The sequence below is a fragment of the Notamacropus eugenii genome, chromosome 1 (assembly GCF_028372415.1).
Source record: "Notamacropus eugenii isolate mMacEug1 chromosome 1, mMacEug1.pri_v2, whole genome shotgun sequence".
Classification (NCBI taxonomy): Eukaryota; Metazoa; Chordata; class Mammalia; order Diprotodontia; family Macropodidae; genus Notamacropus; species Notamacropus eugenii.
The window spans coordinates 201254097-201271455 of record NC_092872.1 but is presented as its reverse complement, the minus strand read 5'-3'; the positions used below and the strand labels follow the sequence as shown (position 1 = coordinate 201271455).

At 38.5% G+C, this 17359-nt stretch overlaps 1 protein-coding gene across 3 annotated transcripts in view; it reads right to left on the bottom strand.

Moving 5' to 3' along the window:
- Positions 1-17359, bottom strand: part of WDR11 (WD repeat domain 11) — an 83743-nt gene that overhangs the window by 19324 nt on the left and 47060 nt on the right. The window lies entirely within an intron of this gene.

Sequence of the window (17359 nt, the reverse complement as noted above, 5' to 3'; positions counted from 1 at the left end):
CAAGTTTGGGTAGAGCAAAAATGGTGGAGTAGAAAGATGATCTGCTCCAGCTGTCCTCCCACAGTCCATAAAATACCTGTAAAAAATGACTCTAAACAAATTCTTGAGAAGCAGAAGTCACAAAACCACAAAGTGAAAGACTTCCAGCCCAAGACAACCTGGAAGGTTGACACGAAAGGTCTATCGCAACAGGCTCAGAGCAGAGCAAAGGCTAGAACAGGACTGGAGCAGGCTTCAGGGCACAGAATCATCTGTACCAGCTGGCGTTCCCAGATTTCTCAACTCACAAATGCCAAAGACAGCTTCAAGGGTCAGCGAGAAAGCTCATTCACCTGGGTGAGAAGGGAGTTCGGTCTGGCCCCAACCCCAGTCCCAGGGCAGCAGTAGCCACTCTAGCACAGCATCCACTTTTGGAGCCCTTGGCCTAAAAACCCTGGGGGAATCAAGGGGCAGATCTGAGTCTGAGTCCTGAGTGGTGATCTTGAGAAGAGGAGGAATGCTGGTGTGGCAGAGCTGGTGGAGGCTCTGGAGAGGGAATCCTACTCACAGATGCTGGGCAAAAAAGAGTGTTTGTGGTTGCTCCCAGACCAGAGCACAGGCCAGGAGAAGAGTAAACTCCTCTCCCTTGATTGTGCCACCTTGGAGGAACTGAGAACTTACAGGTCCCTAGAGTATACCCTCCACTTGACAAAGGACTCAAAAGTCAAGTAACTGTCTGGGAAAATGCCCCAAAAAAGGGGGGGAAAAGAACTATAGAAGGTTACTTTCTTGGTGAAAAGATATTTTCTTCCATCCTTTCAGATGAGTTAGAACAAAGCATACCATCAGAGGAAGACATAGAAGTCAAGGCTTCTACATCTAAAACCTCCAAAAAAAATATGCACTGGTCTCAGGTCATGGAAAAGCTCAAAAAGGATTTTGAAAATCAAGCAAGAGAGATAGAAGAAAAATTGGGAAGAGAAATGAGGGCGATGCAAAATCATGAAAAGCAAGTCAAGAGCTTGCCAAATGAGGCCCCTGAAAATGCTGAAAAAATGACACGTTTAAAAATAGACTAACCCAAATGGCAAATAAGGTCCAAAAAGCCAATGAGGAGAAGAATGCTTTAAAAAGCAGAATTAACCAAATGGAAAAGCAGGTTCAAAATCTCACTGAAGAAAATAGTTCTTTAAAAATTAGAATGGAGCAGATGGAAGCTAATGACTATGACAACCCAAGAAATTATAAAACAAAACCAAAAGAATGAAAAAATAGAAGACAATGAGAAATATCTCACTGGAAAAACAACTGACCTGGAAAATAGATCCAGGAGAGATCACTTAAAAATTACCTGAAAACCACAATCAAAAAAAGCCTAGACATCATCTTCCAAGAAATTAAAAGAAAACTGCCCTGATATTCTAGAACCAGAGGGTAAAATAGCAATGCAAAGAATTCACTGATCACCTTCTGAAAGGGATCCTAAAAAGAAAACTCCTAGGAATATTGTAGCCAAATTGCAGGGTTCCTAGGTCAAGGAGAAAATATTACAAGCAGCCAGAAAGAGCCAATTCAAGTACTGTGGAAATACAATCAGGATAACACAAGATTTAGCAGTTTCTAACACTAAGGGATCACAGGGCTTGGAATATGATATTCCAGAGGTCAAAGGAGACAGTATTAAAACCAAGGATCACCTAGCCAGCAAAACTGAATGTAATACTTCACAGGAAAAAAATGGAATTTCAATGAAATAGAGGACTTCCAAGCATTCTTGTTGAAAAGACCAGAGCTGAACAGAAAATGTGACTTTCAAATACCAGAATCAAGAGAAACAAGAAAAGGTAAACAGGAAAAGAGGCCTTAAGGAACTCATTAAAGTTGAACTGTTTACAGTCCTACATGGAAAAGATGTTATATTTGTAATTCATGAGACCTTTTCCAGTATTAGGGTAGTTAGAGGGAATATATATATATATATATATATATATGTAGGCATGTATGGGTATGTACGTATCTGTATATTATATGTGTAGGTATGTATATGTACATGGGTATATATATGCATACACATACATAGACAGAGGGCACAGGGCGAGCTGAATATGAAGGGAAAATAAATACCTAAAAAAATAAAATTTACTGTTGAATGGAATGTACTAGGAGTAAGAGAAAGGGAGAGGTAGAATGTAGCAAATCATCTCACATACAAGAGGGAAGAAACAGCTTCTACAATGGAGGGGAAGAGGGGGGATATGAAAGGAAACTGAGCCTTACTCTCATGAGATTTGCCTTAGGGAGGGAACAACACACACTCATTTGGATATGGAAATCTATTTTACCCTGAAGGAAGGCAAGGGGGAAGGAGATAGGAGAGGGAAGATAACAGAAAGGACAGCAAACTGGGGAAAGGGATAATCAGAAGTAAACATTATTGTGGGAGACAGGTCACAGGAGAGAATGGAATAAATGAAGGGCAGGATAGGACAGAGGAAAATGTGGTTCATCTTTTACAACATAAGTATTATGGGGGGCGGAGCCAAGATGGCGGAGTAGAAAGACGCACATATGCTACCTCCGAACCCACTGCCCATAAAATATCTGTAAAAAAAGAACCACTGGTGAATTCTGGAGCAACAGAAGCCACAGAACAATGGAGTGAAGGAGATTTCTGCTCCAGAGAGCCTGAAAACCTCTCACCAAAGGTCCCTTGCGCCCCGGACCCGGAACAGAGCCCAACCCTGCCTTGGCGGCGCGGCACGGAAAGGAGCGGATCCGAGCAGGCTTCAGGGACGAAATCTCCAGCGGCTACATGGGTCCCTCCACCCAGGGGTTGGTGAGAGGGTCTCTCTGGCGGGTTGAGAGGGGTGTGGGGTGCCCCCATAACTCAGGCCCCCTCGGGAGGCAGCAGTGGAGGTGGGAGCAGACCAGGGCTCCCCAAGCAGGCAGGAGCCCAGATCCATTGTTGAAGGTCTTTGCATAAACCCCCTGAGGGAACTGAGCCTGAGAGGCGGCCCTGCCCCAACCTGAGCACCTGAACTTAATCTCACGCTGAATAGCAGCCCTGCCCCTTCCCAAAGCCCTGAGGCTGGGAAGCAGCATTTGAATCTCAGACCCCAAGCACTGGCTGGGAGGATCTGGAGGCAAGGTGGGGGTGGAGAGGACACTCAGAAGTCAAGTCACTGGCTGGGAAAATGCCTAGAAAAGGGAAAAAAAAATAAGACTATAGAAGGTTACTTTCTTGGTGAACAGGTATTTCCTCCCTTCCTTTCTGATGAGGAAGAACAATGCTTACCATCAGGGAAACACACAGAAGTCAAGGCCTCTGTATCCCAGCCCACTCAATGGGCTCAGGCCATGGAAGAGCTCAAAAAGGATTTTGAAAATCAAGTTAGAGAAGTGAAGGAAAAACTGGGAAGAGAAATGAGTGACATGCAAGCAAAGCATGAAAAACAAGTAAACACCCTGCTAAAGGAGACCCCAAAAAATGCTGAAGAAAATAACACCTTGAAAAATAGGCTAACTCAATTGGCAAAAGAGGTTCAAAAAGCCAATGAGGAGAAGGATGCTTTCAAAAGCAGAATTAGCCAAATGGAAAAGGAGATTCAAAAGCTCACTGAATAAGTATTATGGAAGTGCTTTGCATTGTTCCACATGTATGACCTATATTAAATAACTTGTTTTCTCAATGAAGGTGGGTGGGGAGGGAGGGAGAGAATATGGAACTCAAAGCTTTAAGAACGAATGTTAAAAATTTTTTTTAGCATGCAACTGGAAATTAAGCTGTATAGGCAATGTATATAGAATGGAGTATAGAAATCTATTTTGCCCTACAGGAAAATAGGAAGGGGGATGGAAGAAGGGTGGGTAATAAAAGGGAGGACAAACTGGAGGAAGGGGTAGATGGGGTGCATGCTATCCTGGGGTGGGGGTGGGGAGAGATGGGGAGAAAATTTTGAATTCAAATTCTTGTGGAAGTGAATGTTAAGAACTGAAAAATAAATTACATACTAAAAAAAAGAAATAGATAAATTTGGAAAAGGGGTGGGTTTTGGGGAGAAAAGAATAATTTCTGTTTTGAATACATTGAATCCGAGATGCTTCCACAACAACCAATTTGAAATATCCAAGAGATAGTTAATAATGCTGAACTAAAACCAGAGGAGAAAACTGGATGTATCCCAAAGCTCTGGCCCAGCACCTTGTATCTACTCTTTCATCAGCACCTGTGGTTTCATAATTGTCTCTGCAGATGATTCATAGATCTAGTTTTCTCTTGTGGTTTAACTGATGATCCAGCAAATAAAAATAAGATAGTGCAGTCAGACAAGTAGCAGAACAAGGATAAAGTAGCATTACATAAATGCAGAGAAAGGAAGAATGATTAACTGAAAGAAAAGGGTGATCAACAGTATCAAATGCTGTGGAGACCTCAAAGATGAGGACTGAGAAAAGACCATAAAATTTGAAAATTAAGAGATTGGTAACACTGGAGAACATAATTTCAGTTCAGTGATAAGGTTGGAAATAGGATTACAAAGGATTAAGAGGTGAGTTAGAGGAGAGGAAGTGGAGACAACAAATGTGTATAGACAGTTTTTTCTAGGACTGTGACTGAGAAAGGGCTTTGATTTTCCATCAGAGACTAAAAGGAAAAACAATACATAAAAACCTAGAAGACATTAAGGCTCAAGAGCAAAGAAATGCAAGGGCAATAGTTCAAGAGAAAGCAATAAATTCCTTAAAAACTAGAGGGGAACAAACAGAAGCCAATGACTCCATAAGTAAGAAGCAAATATTCAGAATAAAATCAAATGCTTGGAAAAAAAAGAAAAGACAATATAAGATGGAAAATAGACCAAGAACAGATCACTGATGGATTAAATTAATTCCCTGAAAACCATAATTAAAAAACAAACTGGGCACTGTATTTCAGGAACCAATAAATGAAATAAAGACTCTGATTTCTTTCTCTTTCTCTCTCTCTCTCACCCAACTTCCCCCGCCAAAACATCATTGAAAATGCCACAGACTATATATATATATATATATATATATATATATATATATATATATATATATATATATACACACACACACTGGAAACATAGCATTACTACATAAAAAGCTTTGCTCACCACCATCTAGTGTAAAGTAGTGTCAGAACATACCATTTACTGCTCCTACCTGCCCGAACAGAGCAACACCATCACAGGGTTAAGGCCTCCCTCTGTGGACCCCTCCCCATCCACTAAAACTAGATTTATTGTCCAATGGTTAGTATACTATTCTCCCCAGTAAATCTCCCTGTTCCAATGACACTGAACCACCAACTGCCAAAGTAATTCCTTACCCAACCTCACCAGTCTGCTTCCTCATTTCCATTCACTTCACCTGTACCCCCCACATGTCCCATTCCATAGCTGACTGCCTTTTCCATAATTAAACTTCCTTTGATTTGAAATCTCTTTCTTTCTTACCCTTCCATCGTGTGGCACTAGATGAGACCTGGCTCACTCCTTACAGTACTGTGTCCATGGCCACCCTTTCCAGTTCAGAACAAACCTTCTCTCTTATCACTAGACTCACTGGTCCCAACGGGGGAGTCAGAATATTCCTCCATTACCAGCTTCAGACTTTCCTTCTACCACCATCACTCAGACGCTTTTCCTCTTCCAAGTCTTACCCTATTCAGATTTATCACTAATCCAGATCCTGGTGGTCACTGTTGATTGACTTCCAAGACCTTCTTTTTCATTTCTCAATGAGTTCAATACCTCACACACAGTCTTCTTCTCTACCTCAACTCATACCCTCATACCAGCAGACTTCAATTTGCATGTTTTTCATGTTCCCTGAAATATGCTAACTTCCCACTTTTTTATTCTTCTCAATTTCCACAACTACTCCTCCACTCCAGCTCTATACAAGGATGGTCACACCCTTAAGCTTGCCATCAACCATACTAGTGTTTCACTCCTATATTCATGAACTCTGAAATCCCTCCATGTGATCATAATCTTTTGTCATTTCATTTCTCCCTATGTCTTTTGACCCTTAACACTATTCTTAATTTTTATCACAGTTTCTGATCCTTCTAACCCTTGGTGCTTTCCTAGGCCATCACCCCAACACTGATTCCTCTCCCTTACCCTTCTCAATCTCTTGGTAAACTACCTTAACTCTACTCTATAGTCAATCGCTTTGATCAGCAATCCCAGCTTTCAAAACAGCTTGAGCTCATTTCCACCATCTGCCTCCTTTGCTCCTGCTCCTATAGGACTGAACATAGCTGGAGGAAGTTGCCTATTAATGCAAACTGGATTCACTACAAATTTGTCACATAATCCCAACTGGGAGCTCAATGCAGCAAGGCAATACTTCTCCCCACTAAGCAATATTCGGTTTCCATCTGCACAATAACTGTGCCAGGCCTCCTATGGCACTCCCTCTCACATCCTCTCAGCTAAGGATCTCACTTCAGACTTCACCAAAAACACTGAGGCTATTTGCTGATGGTTTCTTCTTCACTACTTATGTCATAGCCCTTTGACATCACATATCCCTATGCCAACAATTTTTAAATAAACTGCAGTTATCTGATATAGAGGTGGTCCTTCTCCTCACCACAGCTAACTCCACCACACGCACCCTTAATTCCATCACCTCCCGTCTTCTCCAACAGCCTATCCCCTTTATCATCCCCCACTCTCTTAATTACTCATTCTTTCTCTGTCTACAAAATATCCATGTCTTTCCCATCCTTTAAAAAAAGTTTACATAATTCTACCATTTCTGCTACTGTCCTCTATCACTCCTGTCCTCTGCTAAATTCCAGAAGAAAAATTCATATCGCCACTTCCTCTCTCCTGATGTCTTTGCAATCTGTCTCCTGATATCATCATTAGATTGAAACTTTTTTCTAAAGATACTAATGAATTCTTAATGCACAAATATAATTACTTTTTCTCAGCTGTTATCCTTCTTGACCTCTCCATTCTCTGACATCTATTCCTGGGCACTCTCTTCTGGGGTTTTTGTGACACTGCTCTCTCTTGCTCCTCTATCCACCTGTTTGATTCTTCCTTCTTAGATGTCTTAGCTCAATGTTCATCCATGCCATGTCCACTAACTGCGGGTCTCCTGCACGGCTCAGTCTTGGGTGCTCTTCTCGTTTCTCTTTTAAACTCTCTCACTTGGTGATCTCACCAGCTCCTATGGGCATAATTATCATCTCTATAGTAATGATTTTCAGAATGATACAATGAGTCCTAGTATCTCTACTGAGTTAAAATCATGTGTATTTCCAATTTTCTCTTAAACAACAAAAATTAGGTGGCCTATAGCCATCTCAAATTCAACAGGTCCAAAAGAAACATTATCTTTCACTCCAAACTCACCCCTCTTTTCAACTTTCCTGTTACTATTTTGTATTATTTAACTTTCCTACCCTATTAATCACCTAGGTTAGCAACCTCAGTGTCAGTCAGGTAGTCGCTGATTACCATTTATTTAGTGCCTATTATGCTAGGTGCTGTGCTAAATACTGAAGATACTAAGAACAGTAAAAGACAGTTCTTACTCTTAAGAAACTCACAGTCTAATAGGGGAAATAAAATGTAAACAATTGCATACAAAAAAGACAAATGCAGGATAAATTGGAGATAATCAACAGAGAAACAGCACTAAAATTAAGGGAGACTGGGAAAGGCAGGAGAAGGTGGAGATGAGGAAAGAGAGCAATCTGGGAATGGGGGATGGCCAGTGAAAATGCCAAAAGACAGGTTGACTCATGGAAAGAAAAGCAAGGAGTCAAGTATCCCTGGATCACACAGTAAACGGGGCAGGGGAGAGTAGGTTATAAAGGGCTCTGAATGTCAAACAGAGGATTTGGAGGTGATCAGACACCGCTACAGGTTATTGAGTGGACAGGCTGGGGAACTGACATGAAAATGTCAGACCTGCACTGCAGGAAGGTCACTTTGACTGCTGAGTGGAGGATGAACTGAGGGAAGAGACTTGCAGCAGGCAGACCAACCAGAAGGCTATTGTAATAGGTCAGGCATAAGGTAATAAAGATCTTCACCAGGGTGGTGGAAGTGTGAGAGGAGAGAAGAGGGTGGATATGAGAGATGTCATGGAGATAAAATCAATACATCTTGGCAACAGGCTGGATATGACAGAGGAGTGAGGGATACTGAAGGATGACACCTAGGTAATAAGCCCAGATGAATGGGAGGATGGTGGTCCCTTCATAGTAATAAATAAGATGAAGGAGAGAAAGATAATGAATTCAATTTTGGGCATTTTGAACTTCATATGTCTATGGGACATTTAGTTTGAGACATGAGAGATGTGAGCCTGGAGGTCAGGAGGAAAACTAGGGGTGGAAAATTGGGAATCATTTGAAAAAGTGTGACAATTGAATCCATGGGAACTGATGAAATCACCAAACAAAACAGTAGAGGGAAAAGAGGAGAGGTCTGGGACATCAATTGTTAGTGGGTATGACTTGGATAAAAGTCCAGTAAAGGAAACTGAGGAGTGATCAGAGAGAAAGAAGGAAAGAAGAGTGTCAGGAAAAGTTGAGATTTTCAAGAAGGTGATCAATGCTGTCAAAGGTTGTAGAGAAGTCAAGAAGTATGAGGACTGAGGAATGTCCTTAAGTCTGACAATTGAGAAATCATTAGTAACTTTGGAGAGGGTGGTTTCAGTTGAATGATGAGGTCAGAAGCCAAACTGTATAGAGTTGTGAGAAGAAGCAGAGGTACTAATTTGAGACAGCCTTCTCAAGGAGCTCGGCCACAAAAGAGACGAGGGATAAGAGTAAATAACTAGCAGGGATGGATGGATCAAGTGAGGGTTTTTGAGGACAGGGTAAACATGCACCTATTTCTAGTCAATAGGGAAGCAGCCAGCAGAATGGGAGAGACTGAGAAGAGAGAATGTGGATGACAGAGCGTCAGTCTGCTGGAGAAAATGGGATGGAACGGGATCACTTTTGCACGCGCAGAGGTTTACTTTGGCAAGGCGAAAGATCACCTGTTCATGTGAGACAGGTGTGGAGAAAAGACTGGCAAAAGGAGAGGTCATGAAGGAGTTCTCAGCAAATGGTCTCAATATTTTTTTCCAGTGAAATACAAGAGAAGGTTCTCAGCTGAGAGTAAGAGGTAAGATTTAAGGAGGGATGAAAAGGTTTGGAAGAGCTGCTGTAGTGAGCAGGACAGAGAATCAGTTAGGGAGGTATTAAAGGATTGCCCTGCAATAGTGAGGGCCAGTCAGCATAGTTCTATGATTTTCTCCAGCTTCGTCCAACAGCATGTATATACAACTGAAGGCAGGAGATGATAAGAGTGCCTGAAGTTCCAAGGCTAAGACTTTGCAGACAAGTTTAGTAGTATGATAATGGGGCAAAAAACTCAAGAAGATAATGTAGAGATGAACCAGTTCACCAAGAGGTCAAAGATGAGGAAAAGAAGAGAGTAGCTGGTACAGAGCTCATGGCCTGGGAGAGGATTAAAGGGTTCAAGGACTAGATGTGATGGTGTGAACAAAGACTAGAACTTGGGGTTACAAGGCAGAGTGAAAGATGGAATGAAAACACTGTAATCAAATAAGGGAATTTCAGAACTCATAAATATGGAAGTGGTTCACTTGTGTGTGATGAGAAGATCAAATGTATGACAACTTTATATATGGCTAAGGTAGGGAGGAATAGAAAATGTGAAACAGGTAAGCTAAGGACCCATGAGGTTAAGGTGTTTTGAGGGAGTATCAACATGTCTGTCCCTTAGTATAGGGTAGGAGTTGAAGAAGAAAGACTCTGAGGCCAGGCACTGAACTCCAGGAAGAAAGGGGAAGTATCCTGTAGGGTGACTGACAGTATCTACCAGAATTCTGATTAGGTAATACAGTGTCTATACACTGAATGAAAGTCAAAAGAGGAGAGGTTATTGAGCGATGGTGGTAAAAGAAGAGTCTGAAAGGGGCAACAGGGAGCAACTCACATAGTCCTAGGGACCAGGAAGAATATGTCAAAGTACAGCAAGTGCTGCAGTGTTGTATTTGACTCTTCCTTCTCAAGGCTTAATAAATCAACTGCCAAATCTTGTTGTTTCTATCTCTATGCTCTCTGTCAAATATGTCCCCTTCTCTCAAAAATTTAAGAATGTTTTTAATAGATGTAACCAAACTGAATATCCATAATATCCAAATTACAGGGATTTAAAAGCTTTTGAAAAGGGACTGAGCAGAAGGAATTAAAATTACACGGGAAGAGAAAAATGTACATGTCATTCTCATTGCCCTGTTTTGCCACTGGAGTCATCTTGAACATGCTTTCATTGAGTCCATAGAAGATGAAATTACTTTCCAAAACTCTTATTCAGTTATAAAAAGTGATCATTTGAGACATCTTTGCAATAGTCTGCAGGACACTAACACAAAATAATAACAGGAGAATAACATAATAATCCTTAGATTATTCATATCTGAATTCCATCCAGAAAGTTAAGAAAAATTAGATAATAAGTGACATCTGCTAGAGATTTAAAGTTTTTGAAGCCTTCTACATATATGGCATACCTAATCCCAGTGGATCCTGACAACCTTGTGAAGTAAGCATTACAAACAGGTATTTCACAGAAGAGGAAACTGAAGCTCAAAACGTTTGAGTGTCTCACCCAATACTACACAGCCAATAAGTTCCTGAGAGAAGATATGAATCTGATTCCTTCCTGATGCTAAGGCAAGGGCTTTTGCCAATAGATGATGTTATCTCCACAGCCCAGCTCCAATTAATTAATCAATAAGCATTTAGGTATCTATTACAATCAATCGAGAAACATCTAAGTGCCAGGCATCTTTCTTCCTTTTAAACATTACTCTCCTTCATTAACTCTACTCTAGTATGAGTCAAACTACTCCCTTTAGCTGTCACCCACACTGAACATCCCATCTCACCTTTCCGTGCATTTGCTCCTCCCATGCCTGGACCTCCTACTTCTTCCCATCTGCCACTCACAATGCTTGTTTTCTCTAAGGCTCAGCTCCAATATGCTACCTTCTCAATTTAGGCTTCCCTTACTCCTTTCAATTGCAAGTGTTCCTTCTCTCCTCTACCTCTTACATGTACAGGTGAGAAGTACATGTTGTATTCTCTCAGTAAAATATTCATTCCTTAGGCTCAAGGACCATATTGTTTTTGGTTCTGTATTATAAGCATCCAGTACAGTAATAAATGCTTAATGTAAGTGTGTTGAATTGATTATGTACTTTAGAAAACTTTATATCATGTGGTATTACAGGCACATTATTGGTTAATAGCTAACTAAATTATTAACAAATGAAATCAAGTAAGACAATCTAGATAAATTACTTTGTGAACCTTAAAGAGCTACATAAATAAGAGGTATCCAACACAATGTTGGTTTTCATTTCTATAAAAAAGGATAGCTATCAAGTTCTTGCTCAAGAATATACTTCTATCTTATGATCTTAAAAGACACAACTGCTTGAGGCCTCAGTTTCCTCATGTGACAAAATGATAGCATGGGACTAGGTATTTGAGGTCCTAGCCTGCGTTTCTAAACCCCATGATTCTATTTATATCAATGGAAAAACAATATCTGATTTACACTGTTTTGAGAGCTGACTACATGTAGAATAAAAATAAAAAGCAGTTACGGAGCCTTAGTAAAGTCAATCTTCTACTCAATGCATTAAATATGTCTGCAGTACAGATGACATTTCAAAAGATGTAAAGCTCACTGCTTTGCTGAACTCTTTCCACTGACAAAGCCAAAATCTGTCCTCCCATGAGTACCCACAACTTAAATCTACTTCCTCTGGTATTAGATAAAAACTTCAAGTATCTGAAGACTATAATTTATATGACCTGTCTTCTCTCCTCCAAGCAAGCCAGAGTTCTTTCAACCTTTCCTTATGCAACTCCTCAATTTCCTGGTTATTCTTTAGGATAACAAACCCTAATCTGACAAAACCCCTTTCAATAACGTGTGCCATACCCAGAAATGGGCAAAATATTCCAGATGTCTTCTGACCACTGCAGATGAACATTTCCTATAGTATGAACATTGAATGTTTACTAAATGAAGTTTAACACTGCATTAGCATTTTCTTCCTTCACCAATGAAGCCAAGTTTCACTTTTGGATCACATTAATCCACTAAATAACTTGGCTCAATAAGAAATCATGTTGCTAAGGACAATAATGCCCAAGGCACAGCAAAGAAAGATTCAATGCATAATTGACAAAATTATAATGTAAACTGATATAAAAAAATTAGGAACCCATGCACTGGTATGTTTGGTACCTCTCTCAGAACACCAGATTAATCACTATTTTGCCATGCCAGATCTTACTATATATTAAAAAAACCCTTAATTTCTTTATTGAATGAATAAAATTCTAAATAAATATTCTGTAGGAATTTCTATATAGGCTTTTATCCGCTTTGCTGTCATCACACCAATATAGACTATTGAGGATATTTAAAATTATACAACATGTTGGTTGTATCCTTAAATGGATCGGGAAAACAAAAATTTACTATGGATATTATAACCTAAATTTTTTTGAAACGATTCTCATTACAAAGATAGCTAGAATTCTTATTCAGGGTATTTAGAGATGTTAAATGAATTGAAAGTAACTGGTAGTTAAAACTCTGTATTAATTTTTTTAAATCCATTGTTCCAAACATTGAGATATCTCAACATCCTGTGCATTTTTATGCCATTCATTGACTTTTTATATCTCAGGAAATAATTCAGATCTGGGATGGTACCAATAAGTAACTAGTAAGAAACTCAGGACAAAACACTGATATAAAAACGAACATAGGTAGCAATGAAACATTAGCATTTGGAAAAACATTACCATATGATGCTAGAGACAAGAGAGGGCAGTAGATTATAACAGTAAATCAGGCAGTGTTTTCAAAATGGGACATGGCATTCTACCCATAGGAAAAGATCACTTGGCATTGCTCAAAGAAAATCTTATATATACCACACACCATTATGTTAATGGAAGGATGAGCAATGGAGGGTATGTTATAAAAAAAAAAAGTGAGATTATATTCTTATGACGAAACAAAAAAGATGATTTTTGGAAAGCAATATCAAGAACTTCTTAAGCTGTTAATATTTATGAAGTCTATGAAGTGTAACACTGTTAACTATAATTAAAAAAAAAACCTAGGGAAGTTTTCTTTCCAAATAAAATAATTGTTACTTCTTCAATGATGGCATATCACTATAAGACAAAGTGAAAGTGATAGCCTCCTTCCTACTAATCCCTCCCCAGCAAAGGAAAAGTCAACCTAAAAACTTTCCTTTTCAAATACAGAGATTAGCAATTAAAAGGTAACAGCCACACCTCTATATATTTACCTATGAGGTCTTATCTAAGTTAGGAAATAACAAAATAAATATAAAAAGGGGTCGAAATCATTCCTACTCCTGTTTATACTAATGGTTTGTAAGGTATTAAAAATCCTAAAATGAACCTGAGGTTATTGGAAGCCTGTAAAAGACCGAGTATTTCAAGCCAAGGAGAACAATAACTATTCCACCAGCCAGAAATGGAAGCAACTACCAAATAAACACAAAAGGTCAGAAGAAAGCAACCTTGCAGCTGGAAGACAGCGGAGGCATGCTTTGGTGTTTGCGCCTCCAAAATGAAAAGAAGAAAAAGAGGCAATTACCAGTAGGAAAAGTTTATGTGGATACTGAAAGTCTCATCTCAGTAATTCTTATTCCAATAAATGATCACTGCCAATGAGGAAATGTTATGGTTTAATACTCCTTGAAGCTAAGTCAACATTTATGAAAATTACATATTAAACATCTTCCTATTCCCTCCCCTGCAGTCTAATATTCATATTTTTACAGCCACTGCTTTAAAAGGAAGAATATTAAAACAATTTTTACATATTTAAAGAGTAGCTACTTTTCATAGCTAGCAATGACAGCCTAAGGAATATTCTATAAATTTCTATACCAGTCTATAGTCCCAAGTACATTAAACAAGGATTCTCCTTTGGACTTTAATAACCTTCTCTTTGGGGAAATCAGAATCAAAGAAGATATTTTGACCTAGAATGAAAGACAGGACACTAACAGATTCAAACTATCTTTTGTTATAGTTCCTTATTGTTCTGTACCTTTAAAAAAGCATGCATCAAAATCTCTGATGTAAATATAAAATTCCCAACAATTCACCCCAAAGTATATTCACCTCTGATTTGTAAACACAGAAATGGATGGTACTGAATTGGCACAGAGCTTCTAGTTATTCAAGAATAAATAAAACATGTATCTTGGATTAAATGTATGGAAATATTACCTATTATTTTTAAAATAACTTGGCTATTTTTTATCCTTTATGATTTGTTGGATATTATACGGGTTTTAAAATACAGTGTGTGTTGTGTATACTCCACTTTAACTTTTTTTAGGGGAGGAGGAAGGGTGGCTAAGACTGCATGATTAAATGATTTCAAAAATGACTTAGGTGGAAATGCATTTTTAAATTAGGAAAAGTTTAAAAGAAAAATATGATCTCTAGCTTGGCAGTATGTCAGATGTTAAAATGCGGCATTAAATATGACTTAATATGATGAGCTCCCATTTCATAGTCAGTTGATAAGTACAAACTGTTCTGGACTTGGAGCCTTTTCAATTCAAATTTAAAATGGGAGATGTATAGGCAGGCTTTTCAGACATTATTATTAGACCTTAAAATTTTTTTTTCCCTGTTCAAACTAGCAACTAACTAAACACCAACTGACAGTTGCAATTCTGTAAATTTCTTTTTACAACTCTGGATTTTACTTTTTCATCTGAAACATTAAAGTACAAAATTTAACTGTTCAAAGTGTGGTAAACAAAGTATTCTATAAATGTAAGCTACTGTTGCTGTCACTGTCCTCATCCTCATCCTCAATACAATCTGACTCAAAGGACAATTTAAGTCAACATTTATTAGGCAAATATTAGGTGCCAGGCAAGTTGCTGCCCTCAAGGAGCTTAAATTCTACTGGGAAAACAACATGTACAGAAATAAATAAAAAATGAATAAAAAATAATTTAGAAGTAGGAGAGAGGTATTGCCAAGTGGGAGAATAAAGATTTCTGGCACTTGAGTTGAACCTTGGAACAAGATAGAATTCCGAAAGGAGATGGAGGAAGCACATTCTATGCCTCAGGAGACCCTCCTGTGAACAAGTACAGGGTGAGAAGAAACAGAACATGCCATGGAAAGAACAGTAAATAGGCCAGTCTGACCAAAAGATAAAGCAAATAGGGAAGAATAAAGTGAAATTGGCCTGAAAAAACACAGCGGAGTCAGATTGTGAAGAGACTGATATGTCAAACAGCTGTTTATACTTTATTCTGGAGGAAATAGGGCACTAACGACATCTCTTGAGCAGGAGAATGACCAACCTGATGTGATTTAGGAGTATCAATTTCATATAAGATAAATAAGGAAATAATAAGAGAGCACCAAGATGCAATAAATTCAGGTCATGAGGTCCAGACAAATAATATCCCAAGGTACTAAATGAACTAGCAGATATGACTGTTGAACCTCTATCAGTGATCCTGAAAAATGGTGGAGAACAGAATATATTACACAGGCCTGGAAATGGGCAAACATTTCAACTTTCAAAACGGGAAAAAGAGTAAGGTTTGCAAAATAAAAGGCTGCAAAATATAAGGCTGCAAAATATAAGTGACTGTGACTCTTGGCAAAAGTTCATTCTCAAATGGGTGGTTAGTCAACATTCTAAAAGAAAAAGGCAATGAACACACAGACTGAAGAACAGGTGATATCAACTAATGTCATTTTCTTTTTGACAGTCACTGGAAGATGAAGAAAATGCTGAAGTTCTACTATAGTCTCTCAAGATGTCTTTATGGACAAGATTCATGTGATATAGGCTAAAAGATAGTCTAGTAACAGACTGTGAACTATCTGAATTACAGGACTCAAATATTCTCCTAGGAACGATTCTAGTGGAGTGCTCCAGAATCTGGGATTGGCCTTGTGCTAGTTAACATTTTTTAACATAATTAACAAATGACTGGAAAAACATGTAGATGAAAGACTTAGCAGTTTTACAGAAGATATAAACCTGGAAAGCATAGCTAAATATTAGGTCATGGAGACAGGATTCAAAAAGATTTTGAGATAACTATTAATTGATTGTGGGTAGGTGATACCTATACAGCAAAAAAGATCACACTAACTAAATTGCTTTACTGTAATACAAAGCAAACTACTAAAAGACTACTTTATAGAGCTAGAAAAAAATAAAACCAAAATTCATCTGGAAGAATAAAAAGTCAAAAATCTTAAAGGAATAATGAAAAGAGGTGAGAAGGAAGGGGGCCAAGCAGTAGAAGATCTCAAAATATACAACAAAGCAGTAATCATCAAAGTGATTTGAGGCTGATTAAGAAATAGAGGTCAATCAGTGGACAGATTAAGTACACAGTATTCAGAAGCAAACAATCGCAGTAACCTAGTGTGATTTAAACCCCTAAACCTTAACTACTGGGGTAAGAATTCAGTACTATTGGGAAAACTGGAAAGCAGTCTGGCAGAAAGACATGGAATGCTCTTATACCAAGAAAAGTTTCATATTGATACATGATTTACACATAAAGTATGACATCATAAACAAATTTTTAAAGGAGGAAGGAATTACCTGTTGTTAAATCTATAGATAGGAAAAGAGTTCATGACCAGGGGACAGAGAAGATCAGAATTTTGATTATATAAAATTTAAAATGTTTTTCAACCAAACCAATGAAGCTGAAATTAGAAGATAAACAGATAAATGGGTGGGGGGGGGGGTGAGGGGGCTGAGATGGGGGAATCTTTGCATCAAGTTTATTTAATAAAGGTCTAATTTCCAAGACATAAGGAATTTATTCAGATTCATAAGAATAAGATGTATTCCCCAATTGATAAATGGTCAAAGGATGTAAAAGGATGAAAGGGTAGTTTTAAGAGGAGGAAATCTATGCTATCAATAAACAGCCATATAAAAAAATACTCCAAATCAATAATAATTAAAGAAATACAAATTAAAGCTACTCTGAGGTTCAACCTCATAACCATCAGAATGGCAAAGGTGGTTAAAAACGAAAATGAGAAATGCTGTGGGGGCTCTGGGAAGACAGGTGCATTGATGCCCTGTTGATGGAGTTATGAATTAGTCTAGCCACTCTGGAAAGCAATTTGGAATTACGATAAAAAAAACATTACTGAACTCTGCATACACATTAATCCAGTGATACAAATACTAGAGCTATACGAGAGGGAAAAGACCTATATGATTTATAG